The following is a 19,465-nucleotide window of genomic DNA, read 5'->3' on the forward strand; positions in this document are numbered from 1 at the left end:
TAAGATAAAAGATAACTTGTATGTCTGTGTATTAAAGAAATTGAATTTATAATTGAAGGACCCTCTAAGGGGAGATCCAGATCTCATGTTTTCATAGAAATAACAAAAATTCTACCACTGTTCTCCAGAAATAGAGGTAGGATACTGGTGGAACAACAGATACATGCATCAAAGGAACATAATACGTCACCCAAAAATATAACCGTATCTATCTGTGCAGCTGATTTGATAAATGCAAAAGCAATACAAAAGAATGAAGTGCACTCGTCAACAAATGTTGCAGAGGTAGAGATTCAAAAGATACTGATCTGAGTGTGTCCTCTCATATGAGAAATGATCACAGTTTAAAGGTGCAGCATAAAATCATAAAATTTTAAATAAAAGTCATAGAAGATAATCATTAGGATCCAAACTAGGCAGAGATCTTAAGTTTGACACAAAAGTAAATTTTATAAAAGATAACAATGAAAAACTATATTTCAGCTAAATTTTTAAAAAGTAACTTTTAGGGGTTAGGAATTCAGCTTTAGCAGCATAAGTGCCTGCCTTGCAAGAGCATGTTGGTGAGTCTGATCCTCGGTACCGATTGAAAAAAAAAGGTAACTTTTGCTCTGCAAAGGACCTGTGAAATAGAGGAATCTAAACTGGATGCTGTGGAGTGTATTATATTTGAAAATCACAAATCTAATGATTCTGTACTACCAAGAATATATAAAAAATGTCAATATTCAAGGAAAATACAAACATAATAAAAAAGTAAGTAGGATATTTACTTAGTAAGCATTACACATAGTAAATAGGTACATCAAAAATGTTCACCCATTACTTATTATGGGAATGCGAATTAAAAGCTCAACCCAAATGTAAATAATTTAAAGAGCAAATGAAAAACAGATGGCAGGAAGAAGGGAGATAGGTTTTATGTAGATGAGAAAATCAGGAAATAATAATAATTGAAATGAAATATGTACAATTACTAACTCCACAAGATAAACATAGCTATTATTGTAAAAAAGATAAGCCAAATACAATATCAAAAACAAAACCCCACAAAGAATTTAAACCAAAATGCCCACTTAGCAGATTGGTTAATTTTTAAAATGACAGTAATGATGCCATCTCAAAGTGAGGGTGAAAGAAATGGCTCATTAATATGCTGCTAATGAAAATGCAAAATGATAGACATAACCCTGGAATATCTTAGCAATTTAGTTAGTAAACTAACCACAGTAGTACCAGCAATTGCATTTTGATGACTGATGAAAAGTTATGCTTGTAGGATATGACAGTCGGCTTTCTTTCCCTGATACAAAATACTGGACATGTACAATTTAAAGGAGGAAATATTTAATTGGCTCACAGTTCTGGGAATTCAGTCTATGGTCAGCTGACTGCAGGAGAGAAACAGCTGGCAGAGGTTATGGTGAAGCTAAGATGCTTAGAGCATTTGGACCAGAAAGCAAAGCAGTGGACCATTTCCTGAGAGAACGGGTACAGAATCAGATATGGCTCCTTAGCTGATGCTTCCAGGACTCCCTCAAACACACCCAGCACACCAAGAAGTGAGCCTTACTAATCTTCCCAGTGGCTGGTGACAATTAAATTTAAATATCACACACAAAAAATGAAGCAGAAAGTTTTATAGTACCTTTACTCATGCCTGAGGTGTTACTGTGTACATCTAGCTGTACTCCAAAAGCCTCATGTGCTCATCGGTGGCCCTTTTGGAAGGTGATTGGGTCACAGATCCATGATCCTCATCAGTGGATTAGCCCACTGAAGTCTGTGGATAAATGTGATGCTGGAAAGCGAATCCTGGCAGAGGAGGTGCATCACTAGGGGTGTGTTCTGGAAGGATCTATCTCCTTCCTCCCTTTATCTCTGCCCTCCAGTCCCCTCAGCCCAGAAGCTGTTTCTCCTCTGCCATGCGTCCCAGCCTTTAAGGCATCCAAGTATGGACTGAAATCTCTATAAAGTGTGAGGCAAAATAAGCACCTTCTTTCTTAAGTTGTGGTGTCAGGTATGGCATCTTAGTGATCCGAGGAAGATCTAAATAGATACACAAAACTAAGCCTGCACTAAAAGTAAAATGAATTTCATTTTAGTAGTCAAGACTCTATTCATATTGTAACTGGTAATTTGACATCAAAACAAAATCATTTATGAAGAATGGAAGTAAGAAAGACATGAGGCTACTCAAGTTGTCCTTCAATCGTTGAAAGGTTAAGCAAGCTGTGGTACATCCATCCTCTAAGATACTCTCAGCAACAAAAGGCATTAAAATACTGACACTCTGTACACAACCTGAATGGTTCTCCAGAGGGTTATCGTTAGTGAAAAAAGGCAAAGTAAATGGTTACAAGCTGCTCAGTTTCATTTATAATAAAACACTTGAAATACACAATGTAGATTAAAGCAGTTGTTAGAAGCAGCTAAGAGATACAGTATGTGTGTGTATGTTTGTGAGTGTGTGTGTGTACGTTTGTGTGTTTGTGTGTGTGTGTGTGTATGTGTGTGTGTGTGTGTGTGTGTGGTGTGGTGTAAAGGTGTAACGTAAGTGTGTCTGACTAGAAAAGATAAATAAATAAACAGGAGATTTCCTGGTGATGTAAATGTTCTACATCTTGATCACTTCAAAGTCCAAGTTCCGGTCTGAATGTGGTAGTAAGATTCTGCAGAATATTACCCTTGAGCAAGCCTGGTGAATAGGACAGGGGGCTCTGTGCATTATTTCTTACAATTGCACTTGAGACTTCAATTATTGCAAAATAAAAATAAAACAATTTTTAAGAAGAAGAGAGAGAAGCAGCAAAGTACAAAAATCCATTTTTTGTTATGCTTGATTGTTTTTGTGTGTAGAAAAAAACATACAAAAATGTCATGATAACTATTTCAGTTTCATAGTATTTATTGAGAATTCAGTGTTTGTTAGCTTTATCTATTGGATTATATTATCTTATTGAAGTTTTAATTAAGTGTAAACAAACATACAGAAATTGTCTACACTCATTTACTTATAACCCAAAGCTTTAATCTAAATAATTTATAAATTATGTGACATTAAAATAAATACACAGTAAAATAAAAACACCAGAAATTAATATCATAAATTATTTTGTTTTGATGCCAAATTACCAATTACAATATGAATAGAGTCTTGACTACTAAAATGAAATTCATTTTACTTTTAGTGCAGCCTTATTTCTGTGTACCTATTTAGATTTTCTACCATTTTCTGACTTTAAATAAGCAAAAATCTTTTGTTCAGAAGTGTACCTCCTTCTTTTTAATGCTGTTTCAGTCTGAATTCTTCATTTATACGGCATGCTCATCTCTTGTCAGCGTACTATTTGGGTTAGTTACTATTTTGTGCCAACACTATCATAAATATATTATTTTGACAGGACAGGGAAATTATTTAGAAGCTATGTGACATCTAAGAATTCATGGCTGATCCTCTAGGTTTCTGAAGCGCTCTTTAAGAAACATTGTTTTTGCGTCAGTGAACTCAAAGGAACCTCACCAAATGCTTGGAACTTTTAATTAGCTGCATATTTCTCTTCATGTAATCAAAAGACGATAAAAAGTTTACTGCTAAAGAAAAAAAATCAAGAGAAAAAGGCATAACATTTCAGGCAGTACAAACATACTAACATACATCACCTGTCAAAATATGTGATAAATAAAAACCTATAAAAATCTGAGAAATTGAATGAAGTACATTTAGTTTGTTTTAATCACAAGATTTGCTACAAATATTTCTGTTTATATCACTGTAGGTTATAAACACACTGACAGAAAACTATTTTCACAGTCAAAATAAATATATATAAAAAAAAACGGTGGTCCTAAGTCATCTTCTATGCTTTGATGTAGGAGGTTCAATTATTTAGTTTGTTGTCATTATTATTTTTGATATATAAGAAGAGTTTGAATACAGTTTCTTTACATTAATGTTTTCTTTGCTTAAAAATGTTTTTGCTAATGGAAGTTAAACTCTGTCATTTAAGTTAATGGCTGTTTCTTACAAATGCATATGTGTGTGTGTGTGTGTGTTTGTTTGTATGACACATATATAATTGAAATATTATATATTCTACTCCCTGTCAGGAAACTTCAATAAATCGATTCAAATTCCTTTTGATAAAATAAGTATAACTGAAACCTTTGCATATATATATCTTTGGATTTTTTTCAGTGATATTTTTCTTCCTTATATGAAAAGACATCTAATATTTCAAATAAGAAGTATATTTGACAGAAAATAAATTTTCATAATGTGCTCATTTTTATTATGGATTTTCTTAGATATAAACCCTTACCTAAATACATTATTGTATGCTGACCATTATTTCATCTGATATTGTTATAAATGAAGATCATCCATTTAATCTTTTTTTCATTTTATTTTTCCTCCTGCATTTTTTCTTCTTCTTCTTCTTCTTCTTAATAGATTGGTATACCTGGAATATAGTCACTTTAGTGATTCTGAAAGCATATAAAAAATTTATACAAGAAGACTGGTTCTGTGCAATTTATCATTAATTTTTTTTAAACTATGGCAGTAGTGTGGGTCTTTTTTTTTTTACTTCTAAAATAGTGTATGCATTTGCAGTCTCAATATTTATAGTACCATTTAAATTTAAGAAACAAAAAACTTATGACAGAAGATAGGTATAGAAAAATATATAAAAATCCTTTTTACAGAAAGAGGTTAGGCAGTATAATAAAATAAAAAGCAAAAAAAAAAAAGGATAAAAACTCAAAATAAAATTGAAAAAAAAAAAACTTCATTGCCCTCCAATTAAGCAAAGCAGAAAATGGAATAAATTGATGTTATAAAATCAGTAGATGGTCATAGCACATAACACTTAAGACTTGATAAGAAAATTTAATTTATTCTAAATTAAAGCATGAAACCACTGAAAAACAAATTAGTAGCATGATTGGAGATGCATTATTTTCACTGCAATAAAAGCTGGAAGGCAATAAGAGAAAAAATTCACAAGATCAACTAAAAGGCTATGGTTGTAAACTGAATAAGAAATGCTGTTGGTTTAAACTAGAATTGTAACTGGGAAAAATAAAAGAAATAAATGGAGTTAAACCATTTTGAAGTGCATGTGAAATACTACTTGATTTGTTATAGGTCTGATGTAGAAGACAAAAATCCAAAGATGAGGAAGAGGAGGATAAATATAAGTAGTGTATATTATGTGATTTATTAAAGTAAAGCATTAGGCAAAACACTTCTTATATAGTGATGATTGGGGTTTAAACCTCCAAGGTGTCCTATGCTCTTAAATGGGCCTGCTGGACTGGAAAACAGGGCCACTGCACTCATCTGTGAATTTCTTCCTAGGCCAGTTCAGAGCTCAACGTGCCCTTAGGAGGTGGGGCCTCCGAACGTGGGGTGTGTGACCCAGAAGGGTGTATCTTCCTTCTCTCTCTCTCTCTGCTTGCTGAATTGACCAGAGCAGCTCCATAAACTTCTCTTGCACTAAATTGTGGGAGTTGGATATCATGTCCCAGGCACAGAGTCCTCAAAATAGTCATTAATTTAGTCCTTGCAATAAACTCAACATATAGGTATTGCTATGATTTTTTAAGATGATAAAATATAAATGTGTCCATCAAATATTCCTATGGTACAGCCCTAATCAAGCAGCATGATGGTTTAGGAGGTGGGGACTTGGAGAGGTAATTAAGTCTTAAGGACAGAATCTACATGAACAGGATAAGTGTCCTGATATGGTGATACACAAGGGGGTGATTTCTTTTTGTCCTGTGAGTATAATACAAGTAGATGGCCATCTGAAAACCAGGAAGTGAGCTCTCACCAGAATGTGACCAGGTCTCCATCATAATCCCAGCCTATCCTTTCAGACTGTGAAGTTTCTGTGGTATAGTTCACACAATCTACAGCCTTTCACTAAAGCCTAAACTGACTAAGAAACACATGACAATAATTTCATACAGAGGGGACTGAAAATTGCCCAAGGTACCAACTATTTTGGTAGGATCAAGAATATTGGGCAAAGAAGTAATACATATTGCCACTGAGTTTTATGGGTGTGGAGGTTTTCTTAGTCACTGTCTTATTTCTAGCACAGAATATCCAACAATCACAAGTTAAAGGAAGCAAAGTTGATTTTGATTCATGGCTTTAGAATATTCAATTCTTAGTCAGCTGGCTCCAGTTCAAGAGGGGTATGTGCCAAATGACAGGGCTGGAGCAAAGTTATTCATCTCACCCTGGCCAGGAGGGAGAGAGATGAGAGGAGGCAGGGAGGGAAATCCAGCCTCCCAAGTCACACCTACAATGACCTGTCTGTTCTGAACAGATCTAATCTCCTACCAGCACATTTAGCCATGAACTCAGCCATCCATTAGATAGCGAATGAAGATAGCATCTCTCTAAGCCAATCATCTTCCATTTATACGAAACTTTTAGGAAACATTAGATCTAAGCCATAAGAGATGATTTCTGGCTGAAGCAGCTAAATAGGTGATAAAACTATTTAGAGTGATTGGGAAATCAAGAAACTGGAAGGCAAGTGAAGTGCATACTCAAGTACATAACTCTGAACCCTGATGGTTTCACAAAGGAGAGTTCTGATCTAAGTTTAAACGTGATTCCAATATTTATTTGTCAATGAATACATGGTGTTTAAAAACATAGTATCATATTAGGCATTCAACATTAGGAAAGTAGACAAGTTTTTTTAGAGAGAAAGCATTGAAAAAGAATTACATGAAGTGGCTGAAAAAACCAATGATCTAGGAGGCAAACTGAGAAACAGATAGGGCGTAGGTTACAGTTTTAAGAAACAGAGATTAATTTATTATTTTGAATGCTATCAAATAACATGCAGATAAAGAAATGAGCAAGGCATTTGACAGAATGGAAGAAGGAACAGATTTGCATGGTGACTGGAAGATGGGTGAAGAGGGCTATCACACTTCCTCCAAGTTCAGATCCTTCACAGCAACAGCAAAGAAATCATCTTGTGCTTGGCCTACAGAAGAAATACAGTAAGACACATGTGCTGTTAGCATGTATTTGCATATTCATGTGATAAAGAAAGACAAAAACAAGGGAAGGACAACTATTTCAATTATTCTTTATTCATCCTGAAATCTGAGCCTTGCAATATAATGTGAAAGAAGTATTATACTGTCCTCTAATAAAATAATCTATATGCATAATATAATAAAATAATATATACAGGAAATGCATATATATACACATATATATGTGCATATTCACATATATGTCCATTTCTTGCAGATATATATACATGTATAGCAATACCTATATGTTGAGTTAATTGCAAGGAGTAGGTTAATCACTCCATACATACATATATACACATGTTTTATATGTATATATGTATATAAAAACATATATATATATATATATATCAAATTAACTCAGAACCTATCTCAAGCAATGTCATCACCCTATAATATCTCTTAATTATATTTCTGTATTCCAGTTGATTGGTAGCGGTTTTAATGGAGCTCTGAATATTTGCTATCCACAAGCCCTCTGCTAAGTCAAAACTCTATTTGCCACCAAATAAAAATGCTTGGCCTGGGGGTAATAAAAATGAAGATATGAGATTAACTACAAATTGCGAGTGGCTGCTTTATAAATATACTAGTACATGACTATAATTACATGTTCCTGACCTGGCCCCAAGTGCACTTGAAAAATTCCAAAGGTCTAGTCTACTGGATTCTGTTTTGGTCAAATCCTCCTTTGCATTGTCTCATTCCATAGACTCAGCATTTTTGGATTAACACATTCCTAAATTCAAGAAAGCCCAGCATAGCACTTCAGGTGCCCCTGCTTCCTATGAGTAGCTTCTTAAGCCATTCTTGTTCTTGGCTGTTCCCACATAGCACAGCACTATTTACAAGTTTATTTCCTAGGGCTTGCACAGACGAATGATAGAACAAAAATACATATTTCTACACAAACAAAAGAGTTTTAAAAGACTTCTTATTTCACTAGCTTTCAAAATTAAAAAGTTGTCTTTCTCATAATCTTAGTACCAGGCACTTTTCCATGTATCATTCCATATGACAAGACAATTGCACTTCTATTATTTGAAAGAAAAATTGTAGGACTCCTCTAGTTCTGGTTGCTTTTTATAGGCTAGGTTTTCTTTGCACAACAGAGACATTATGAGGTCCTATAAATAACTGAAAGGGAAGGATGAAAAGGATTCTCAGTCCCTGCATAATAGGAACCAACAGAAAAAGAGTTGTCTTCCAATAGGAAGGTCAGCAGTACATCACACACACACACACATACACATACACACAGAGTTCAGCCTTTGAAGACAGCTTTTGTGAGCACCCAGAAAATGAAGAATCTTGTGACACATTGCCCTTCAGTACATGCTGATACGAAGGAAGCAGGCCACTTCTGTTATGGAAGAAAAGTAAGTTTCTCATGACTGTGATTTCGGCACAGTCATGTCCCGAGTAGTTTTGAAGGAAAATGTGGAAATTCAAGACTTTGAAAACACATAGACTGTTAATTTGACTCTGGTCTTTGAGACAATGAGACCTTCACTTGTTTTAAATTCGTTCATATCAGCTGGCAATCCAAAACAGGACCCAGACGCAGTTGGTTTTATTCATTAAGTATCTACATGTGAGTATAAATTACATTAAAGGAAAAAAAAAAGTATTGTGTGTTCATGGAATCCTTTAGCATAATTGATATGCATGGAAAAGTTACTCAGGTAAATTTATTTCTGCAAAAATTACTTGTTAGAATATGTGCTACAGATTATATTGTAAATACTTAATACTTTTGCTGTATACAATGAGCCTGTCTTATATATATCCTTTTATTTTTCATAAAAAAAGAGAATACCTTCAAATTCATTCTGAAAGTATTGGTAGACCTGTTCCTACTTATTTCTTTCCTGTTCCTTCTATAATATTTGGTTCACAGAGACTTCTGTTAATGCACTACAAAATTCTGTTGCCAGTGAATATTAAGTACAATTATTCATTTATTCATTAACTTATATTTTAATGGAAATTGTAATGATTTCTTGGGCAGAGAACTGGTGGATTTGCCTTGGAAGAAGCAATGCCCCTGATTTCTTGCCTTGTCTTATATCTGGCCTTGCCTTATATCTGGCCTTGCAAGCTTTATGATAAAGTGGAAGTCTGGTACATTTAATATGTGCACAAAGAAATATTCTTTGTTCTTTCTTTAGGCCTTTTCAAGATTTAATATTCCCTTTGCACAGAAATTAAAGCTGGTTGAGATGAAGTAAAAATAGATCTATATCTCCAAAGTTTTACATCCTACATAGAGCTCTAAGGTACATCTAACAGCTCCCTTAGTTCAAACCATAGGAGTTTTCAGCTCACAAATGCATTTCTACTGGTTGCAGGACACAGAAACTTTTGAGGGGTTGGTTAATGCCTCTTCCCATTTTCATTCTTCAAAAGTGAGAAAAATCCCTGAGGACCAAAGGCACCCAAGACATTTACATGTGCGTGATCATGAAATAAAAAGTGATGAAACAGAGAAAGTGATTTTATTTCTTGGAAAGGGAAATGATTCAGCACTAATATGGTTAGAAATGGTACATAACTTATCACAGATGTTTAAAATGCAAGTAATTCAAAGGAACACCTCTAAAAAGAAAGTATCATATGAATTTATCAGAAAAAATTGCCTACTAGCATTCACATTCTGATATCAAGTGTCTACTCATGAAATGTGTAAATAATAAAATGAAATGAAATAAAATAAAATATCCTTAGAGAAACACACAAACACACATACACACACACACAATCAAATTCTCTAATTCTAGGTGCTAAATAGTACTTAAAATGGAATTCTTTAAATAAAACTGACATGCTCCATGACTACTGTAGGAAAGTATTTAGAGTAGGAAGTACTGTGGAAAGTCGATTTCTGAAAGAATTCACTTTGTTTTTTTTTTTTTTTAGACATGTTAGTGCATTCATATCACCAGAAACCTGGCAATAAATTGTTTCCTTACAGGCAACAGACTTTTTGCAGAGTGAGATTTTAACATTAACATACTGGTCACAGTAATAGCATTCCAATAATTAATAATAACATTTTGACAAATCTTTCCATTTTAATTTCCATATAGTTCAGGAATAATTTCCCCAAGACTTCGGGATACAAATATGTATACTACTTTCACAGGAAATTTCTGATTCTGGCTCATCTTGGAGACAAGTGATAATCAATACTCCTGTTGTCTTTCTTGGACTTTATCCTCCTTTTCAATGGGCAATTATCCCTGAAGATCTGATGGTGGGTCTCAAATTAACTTGCATGTAAAGGTGGAAGACTATAATCTGCCCTTCTGAGAATCTAATTGCATCCTCCTGGCTCATTCCAGCAAAGATTTGATGGCCATACACCATGTTGGATTTCTCGATCTGCCATTGGTGGACAGAACCAGGTGGTGATTTGCTACACTTCCAGTGGTCTGCATGAGAGCTATTGATGTTTCTCTTTGAATTTTAGTGGCTAAATCTTGTTTTATAGACATCATTACAAGAAACCCATAAAGCCCCTGCTGCCATGGCTGAGTTTGTTTTCAAGAAAGCAGGTGTTAAACGGACCTTTGTTTATTTGCATGCTCGAAACTTTCCATGGACAGTTTCCTTTCTGCCTAGAATGTCTGCCAGCCACACATCTCCACCTGTCAAATTTCTCCTCAAATTTCAAAACCCAATGGAAAAACTTTTGTGAGAAATTTCCCTGACTTTCAGGCAGAATCAGTTGCTCCAAGTCTTCCGTGAATTTTTTAGTTGCCCTCACATTTATTTAGCACCAACCACATTTCATAAAAGAGAGACACAAACAGTAAATCTTTTAGTGCTGGAGTTTCATTTGAATTCCAGGTTATCCAATCATTAGTTGACTGATTGGTTATTAGATCAAGGTTTTATTCTGTTATTTAAATATTCCAACCTTGGTTTCAAAATTTTCTCATTATTTTCATACTTCAAAATTGGGGGCCAGGGGTATGGCTCAGCAGTGCAGCACCTGCCTGGCAGGCATGTGGTCCTGAATTTAATTCCCAATACCAAAAAGATGAAAGTTGAAAAGTAGTTTGAAGCAATACCTAGGCAGCAGGAATCATTTACAAATTGTGTAGATATGACATCATTTCATGTCTTCCAATTGTATGATATGACAAGCATCATATTCATTCTCTAGTTGCTACAGACATAAAATAAAGCTAAGCAGAGAATTTTCATTTTAGTGCTTTTGTTTCAGGGAAAATACTCAAAATAATTAAGAAGCAAATGAGTATATATTATGGGTTAAGATTAAAAATGTTGAAAAAATAATTTAGACTAATAAAATGGAACAGCAGTTGGTTGTGGAAGTAGAAAACAGTGGATTTTAAAGGCAGTAAAGTTGATTACTTCATCTGAACGGAGACAGAAGGAATTAAAAGCTAACTTACAAAATACAAAGAAATCAGTTTACAGGGAAAGGAATGAACACGTGAATGATTTCAAAGGAGGAATGTTTGGAGAGCTCAGAGGGAACTGAGGAGTTGAGAAAAGGGCAACAGAGCCCAGTGAGCTAATAAGAGACCTTATAGACATGAAATGTTTCCAAGAGGTGGCAAGATCAGGCTACAGGGCGTTGTTTAAAAAGAAGTTGCCAAGGAACTGAGCCCATAATGTAATTCAAGGTGACACCAAGCTTGTTTTGTTAACTTGGGAATTGTTCCACACTATCTGGATTTGGTTTGTGAACTGAAATTTATACCATGCAATTCTAGAAATTATCCATCATTTTCTTAAAGAGGGAGCATTGGCAGAGAAGGTGATTCATTCAAATTGTTTTCAGCGAGGCCCTCCTTGTTACACCACTACCCAGCAGGCATGGTAGGGCAGATGTTAAGGTTCACGTCTCTATTTAATCACAGGCTCATTAAGTCAATTTTGGCAACAGCAAATAGTTTGATCTCACTATGTTTCAGTTTCTTCATCTGAAAAGAAAAACAGTAATAATGCATTTATCACAAGGGATCTAGAAATATTGACTGCCATGGTTCAAGGTAAGTACTGAGCTCCTGTGTGAGAATTATATCATGATGGCTGATCCCATTGATTTGACTGATTTACAATCATCCTAGAAGAATAGAAGAGTGTGTGTCTGGGTGTCTGAATATGTCATACAGATATGACATTGGTATCTGTCTTGGCTTGTGTACAGGTGCTCCCTCCCCAGAGCCTAATGTGGTCATAGATGGGAAGTTTTGAAGGTGGCTGGATGGGAATGTGTGAATGTGGAATAAAGGGTGTGATACTATGATTAAGTGTTACAGTAGCTAGAGGTATGGATGACAGACACTCTATGCTGAGTGTGTGAGTGGCACCAACCAATAGTCTTGTTGCCTGGATAGAATAGCAAGGGACAGAATAAAGGCAGCTACTTCTTCTGTACCTGCTGTGTCTGCTGCCACTACCTATTGCTTGTTGCCTCCTTCCTGTTTTATCTTAGACACCTCTGAGTTGTCTCTCTGCCATGCCACCCTGCATTGGAGCCAGCTGAACATTGGCTGAAACCTCTACAAACTGTGAGCTAAAATAAACCTTTCTTCCTTTAATGTATTTACTCTCATCAATAATAAAATTAACTATGACAGGGTCTCTAAATAGCCTACCCACTCCTCTCTGACACTGTTCCACTGTTTTGCTTCTTGGTTGCCACAAATTAAGCATATCTATTCAGCTGCACCTTTCTCTTCCTGTGTTTCTTCCCTTGCATCAGATGACCATGGATTGTTTACCTTGAAACCATGAGCTGAATTAAACCCTCCTCCTTGAAGTTGTGAAGTTTAGTATTATGTCTCAGTGATGAAAAACTGGCTAATAAAAAAATATTGGTATTCAAACTGGAGTTGTTGTTGAATCTACACTTAACCATGTGGCTTAGAAATTTTTAGAGCTATTTTTGTTGGAAGAACTTGGAGAGGTTTGGAGATGTGGGATAGACAAGCCAGGGAATATTGAAAAGAAAGCCTGCTGGGTGAATCTGGTCTGAGCTCAGATCAGAATTCTGACAGCAGTGTGGGCAGTAAATGTCAGGCTCCAAAAGTTTCAGGTTAAAATGAGAAATTCATTGGCAATTGGACTAGAAACTGTATGTATTACACTCTGGAAAAAAAATTATTTTTTTTTTTACATTTTGCCCAAGTTCTAAACTGTTAAAGACTGAAAATTAGGGTTGTGCATCTGTTAGAGGAAATTTTAAGGCTACCTGGTGCTAAGGCTGTGGCACTGATATTAATGGCGATTATTAGCCAGCATATAGTGAGAACAAATTGAGGTGCAGAACAAAAAGCAGAGCAGAAGTATTGGAAAAATAATAATTATTATAGACAAAATTGTGTGTAAATCTGGTCTTTACACATAAATAAATATGGTATTGTTGCTGAACAGATTAGGATGATTTTTTTAAATTACATTGTGCAGAGACAAGAAGATACTTTGAGATTGTTTCAGAAATCATCAAGACTCCACTTATCAAGAGCTCAAAAGAGCAAGAGTGGCAATATTTCTTTTAAAAAGAGAGTCTTTGGTACTTCTAATCAGGAAAAAGCTCCTAAGTAATTGGTTCCCAAGAAATCATTTCACTATGCTCAGTCATCCAGACAATTATTGGCCACTGAAGCCATGATCCAAGGGAAATTTTTTACTGCTCTTGAGGACAGCAGGCTTTGAAGTCTTTCACATAATGCTGCTTTTACCATTATGCAGAACGCAAAAATTGTTGTGCTGAGAGGCGCACAAACATTTAAAACAAACAAACAAAAAAAAGACCTAAGGTACAAGAAAAGGAGAGAGCAGTGCATGAAGTTGTACAAATAAAGATAAGAGCCAGAAAGTTATACATGCCAGGAACATAGAATATCTGCTTTGCACAACTGCAAGCTGTGATTGCTGACAACACAAGAAATAGGTCCTGTGGCTTGCAACCCACAAGATGTAGGAATGGATTCACAAGACCTTTGGAACTCACAGTCTACTGCTGTGTACACTGGATGCCACACATGAGCTTAAGGACTTAATGTGGCCCTTCCTGTTTTTCTGTCTTGTTCTGTTCTGATTAATTTATAACTTCCTTCTGGAATAGGAATATTCCCCCTGTGCCATTGTACCTTGGGATTACATTAATGGCCTTTGTTTTATTTATAAAGAGGTTCACAGTTAACAGTTTGTTTTCAGTCTCAGAAGAGACTGGGACTATTAGACAATCCTGGAACTGTTGAGATTTGAGGGAAAGAATTATTGTGTTTATGGTTGCAAGCAGGATAGTTGTATCGTGTTTGATGGAATGATTACCTTGTTTTTATTATAATTCAAAGAGATGTCTTTGGGTAACCAACCGGCATGGGGTATAATATGATAGTTAAAATGAGTGGTAAACTAGTAAGGCCTGCTTCTGCATATGTGTGGGTGAATCACAGAGTCGTGATCCTGGGGTTCACAATTAGCCCCTCACTCGTTTATCTCTAACACTGTTACCTTTCTCTTTTTCCCAGAAATAATGAACTGAATGCCTTTGCTCTGCCACGCTTCTCTGCCATTAAATTTCTATACTGGACCTAACACAATGAACCGAGAAACGTCTGAATCTCCAAACCAAAGAAACCTCTCCTTTAAACTGTGCATGTCAATATTTCATCTCAGAGACAAGAAAGTTACTACTATGCACCAGATGTAGCTTAAGCAGATTAATTACTGTAGCTTACACTTTTGCTGTAAATGCAAATGACATCTGTTTATAGCTAAAAATGATATCCTTTTAAAATTTTTTTTCACTTTCATGTTAGCTATGATCCTAGCTACATCCATGGTGATACTTTCATATTCTGGGCATCATGAACCCTAGTGATCCTTATTATATCATAGTATATCATACCAAAGCTATATATGTGCCAGCTTCCTAGTCATCACACAGAGGGATGATTAATGCATGTGTTGAGAACACACTTTTTCATTATTTTAATTAGTCAAAATGAAACCTGACTTAGAGTAGGCATATAACTAGTGTCTGCTAATCCCTTCTTGTATATAAAGAAGAAATTATTAAGCTTCCTTACCATCCCTTCACAAATACAACTGAGGTACGAAGTACAGTTAGTCATGTTCAGGATTACAATAAAGAATTTCATCATCACTATAAATATTGTTCAATTCTGCAACCAGTAGCCTTCAATCACAGTGTTTATGCTTGCATTCAGTGACCACTTGGCAGTAACATTTGATAAACAATGTGAACATCACATTGACTTAAGAGACTTTTTCCTAGGTCACGTCCCACTTTGAGATGTTTGTATTTAAGAGTTTTCATTGCAGAGTGGACTAACAAAAGAACTGGATTTAGAAGACTGGAATCGCAGGATCTGTGGGAATATCTAATTTAATGCTATTCTTCATGATTCTGAAAGTATACCTATCCCCTGTAATTTCTCATAATGTCATGGAGGACTGTTCTGGATAGCTTATCACGCCTTCTTTTGCTGTTTCTGATGGTGCTATGCATGCAGTATGTAGTTGGAAAAACGTGTTTAACAGATGATATCTCTCAATTTGTCTGGTAATAAATGAGTCAAGAAGAGTGTGGATAACTCCATTTCCATTGACCAAGTCAGCAACACAAAGCAGCAAATGCCTATCGACTGACAGTTACAGCGCAAGTCAATGACAAGATGATTGAAACATCTGCCATTATCTTTCTAGCATGTTGTCTCATCAAATAAATGAGACTATATTTTATTGATGCCATGTTTACATTTGGGAAAGCATGCACATGAAAGTTGCCTGTAGTTGGCTTCTACAAATATTATTAGAAAATATCCAGCTGTGTTTGGGCCTGGTGAAACTATTTATTATTTTAAATATTGGGAGGAAGGAGAGAGATCTTCACATTTGGTCTGTGTGGTACAACCTCACCAAAACATACGATGTTTATATATCAAAATTCAGTAAGTGAGAGAAGTTCTTTCCAGCTTCAAATGTTGATGAGATCTTTTGCTTATTTCTAATAGTATTCCCCTCAGTTAGCACAGCCTAAATCATTTCTAAAACATTACCTCAGCAGAGTTTGTTGATGCATTCTTTTATGTCTGTTCACCTTTTGAAAACTCTGTTTAAACTTAGTTTTCCCTGGTTAATTTTACTTAGTACATAGGTAAGTTTTATCTGATGAACCAGTAAAATGAACTTCACTCTTTAAGCAATTAACTAATATACAGAGTTTGTTTATAGAAAGCCAGGTTTAAGACATTCTAACATACTATAGAAACTATTTTCCTAAAATGCCTTTCTTTCACTAACTTACCCTGATGGTATTATTGCATATTAAATTTTCTTACAGAAACACACCCAATTATATTCATTTTCTGCTCATTTCTTTATTGTTGCTAATATATTACTTAGGGTCCAGTATACTGCTGTAGTCTGCTTATGCTCTTAATTTTTTTTTCTTATTGCTTCCTGTACTTTATGGGAGATAACTGCATAAATGTGGAGCATATTTAAATTCTTTAAAAATATTTTCAATACTTGTATAATTACATTCATTCTTTATATATTAAATAAATAATTTTTGCTGCAAATGCTCATTTCTATTAGGCATTAATAGAACATTTTAGTAACACCTGGACATAAGAGCTGTAATGGAAAACTGGACAGGGGGTACTGAAGCTAATCTTTTTTTTTGTCACTTATTTGCACCAGCTACTTAGAATAGATATTATTTCATTTAATCACCAAAACAGCTGAAAATATAATGCGCACAACTTAATACATAAGAGGAATATTAAAGTATTGAAATAATTTGGCCAGTCACACATTTCAGGTTAGTTTCACAAGCAGAGTGATGGTCTAGTTTGGTCTGCTTAAAATGTTTAACTTTTGTGTTCTGTTATACTGCTTTTAATCTACATGAATTTAATTTTAATCCATTTTACATTTGTGTAGGTCAAGTTAAACATAACGTGGGTCATTGTCTTTATAATCATATAGGTATCAGGGAAGAATATCACTTAGAGAATGTTCTATAAAAATGAAAAGTGAAGCATTACTTTTGAAAGTGGAATTAAAATTTGTACATATTAATTTACTTTGGACTTGAAAAATCAGTATAATATTTTCAAAAAAGGAGTGATTTAAAATCACTGGAAAAGCTGTGATTTCTACTATTATGTATGAAAATTGCTGGGATAAAAGGAAGTATGCCATTGATCATTATTAAAATGTAAACTGAGAATTGAATACAACACAACTATTTGCAGCCCCAAAGTTAAAAGGCCCTTTAATGTTTCTACTTTTTGTATTATCAAGAAGTAAACCTTCAAAATCCTTGTTTACTTAGGAGCTGCACTGTATGCATGTCAACAATGATAAAAGTTGATACAAGCAAAGCATCTTAATGAGAAACGGGATTGGTGAAGAATTTCATTCAGAAAGATGGTATTGAATTTCTAGATCTTCACTGGGCAGAGGTAGAGCTGAGTTAGTCGCTGAGTTAAGTCTCTCAATGAGGCACAGCAAACTATGATTATGATCCCAGATCTGCTGACATAAATAGCACAGGATGCCCATTTCCTACAATTGAGAGAAATCATTTTCCCCAACCTCCTTCCCAAAGGGTGTCCTGTACCATGATTAAAACACATCTATTACACTAACATACCTTCATGTTTGGTATTATCTTCTTCCAAGAGTATTCTTTAAATGATGCTATTCTAATAGTGAAGATACATATTATACAACCTTCCTTCTTGGAGTACATTTCTGCCCAATCTAAAAATATATATACATATGTTTTTTTCAGTGAAAATCAGAAGAAATGAAGAGAAAACGTTCTCTCCTTCACCACCATATCTGGGCTCAGTATCAAACTTAGCAGGGTGCATACATGGGCTTAACTATATAGCTTATTCAATATTTTAACATTTGAATTCACAGTAAAACATTTATCATAAGTACTCCAGCAATCTTTTTTGTAATTCCTAATTTAGAAATTTTAACTTTTGTCAATCAATAATAAATTATTTGTTTTCTCTTAGTCACATCTTTTCTCACAGTGAATACATTGGTCATTTTATCTTGGGCTGTCAGTGATTCCTAAATCCCTCTATTCTTGGCTTCATTAGCTAAAGTTTCATTGATTACATACTATATTTAATCTATTTCCAGATCCTGAGATCTGAAGGACACATTTGTTATTTCTTCTGCCTTAAAGGAATTTAAACTTCTCAAATAAGAACATAGATCATCTTGGCTTCCAAATTTGCATGCATTTACATGCAAGATGTGCCCCACTTTACATAGTTGTAATTTCAAAGGGTATAGAACAGATTAGGAGGATTTACACTAAAAAGATATATTGAAATAGACTATTTTTGTGTCTAAGCTGTGTTTAAAAGTTGCTCCTTCCTCCTCAGAGGTGGGTTTATCTTGGCATAAGCAACGAGAACATGTTTCCTGGGAATGACCAAAAGTCTTCGTATGTGACAATTCATGATGGTGGCACTAGAAGACCTAAGCCATCGTTTACCTATATGTTGTTACTTAAGGGTAACAAATCTTTTGTTGTATCTGGGAAATTCATACATTTGTGTATTTCAGGGTAAAATGTGCAGTTTTTATGCTTTTGGGGGCGGTTATTTCTTTTTCTGCTGTCTAGAGTACCTTGCTCATTTTTCTTGTAGAGTTTTATGCAGTCATCCTAGAGATGCTGCTGAAAATGAGAAGTAAACGTGCTGGACCTAAGGAAGGTGATGATGCCCATATATTGTATCTACCATCATAAAAATATGAAAAAAATTAAACACTGAAGTTGGATTCTTGTATTGTGACGTGACCAGAAGACAATGTCCCAACACTGTGAATAGGATATGGTGGGAAAAAAGAAGATGGGTTTCTCCTAAAGGAAGTGATATTTCTCACAAGATGTTCTCCTGTGAATAGTTTACACATGGAAGCCAAAAATCAATCAACAAATTTTGTGAAAGAGATTCTTAAACTCCAAGGGGACATGTTCTCTTTTGATATTGCAACTGTTCAAGTTTCATAAATCCACGTGTTGGTATGATGACATTTGGATTTGTGGACAAAAGAATTAGATTCATTAATTAAATTTGTTAAATTTCAGAGCACATAAAGACATGCTTTATATAGTACTATAGACTGAGTCTTATGAGCTACAGTACTAAAGTACAAATAGATATTTTATGGATTCTGAAGGAATAATTGTACTTGTAATTCCGCTGAATGTCTCAGCTTCCGAATTTCTTCTCTATGTACCATATTGGTGCTCCTCCACAACTACAATATAAACAAGAAACCCACAGATTTTTTTTCACTAGCTATTTGCCACTAGGGGGCAGCAGGACTTTGCTTAATC

This window comes from Cavia porcellus, unplaced genomic scaffold (genome assembly GCF_034190915.1).
Source record: "Cavia porcellus strain 051 isolate PalLab524CR breed Dunkin Hartley unplaced genomic scaffold, mCavPor4.1 scaffold_31, whole genome shotgun sequence".
In the NCBI taxonomy this organism is placed as follows: Eukaryota; Metazoa; Chordata; class Mammalia; order Rodentia; family Caviidae; genus Cavia; species Cavia porcellus.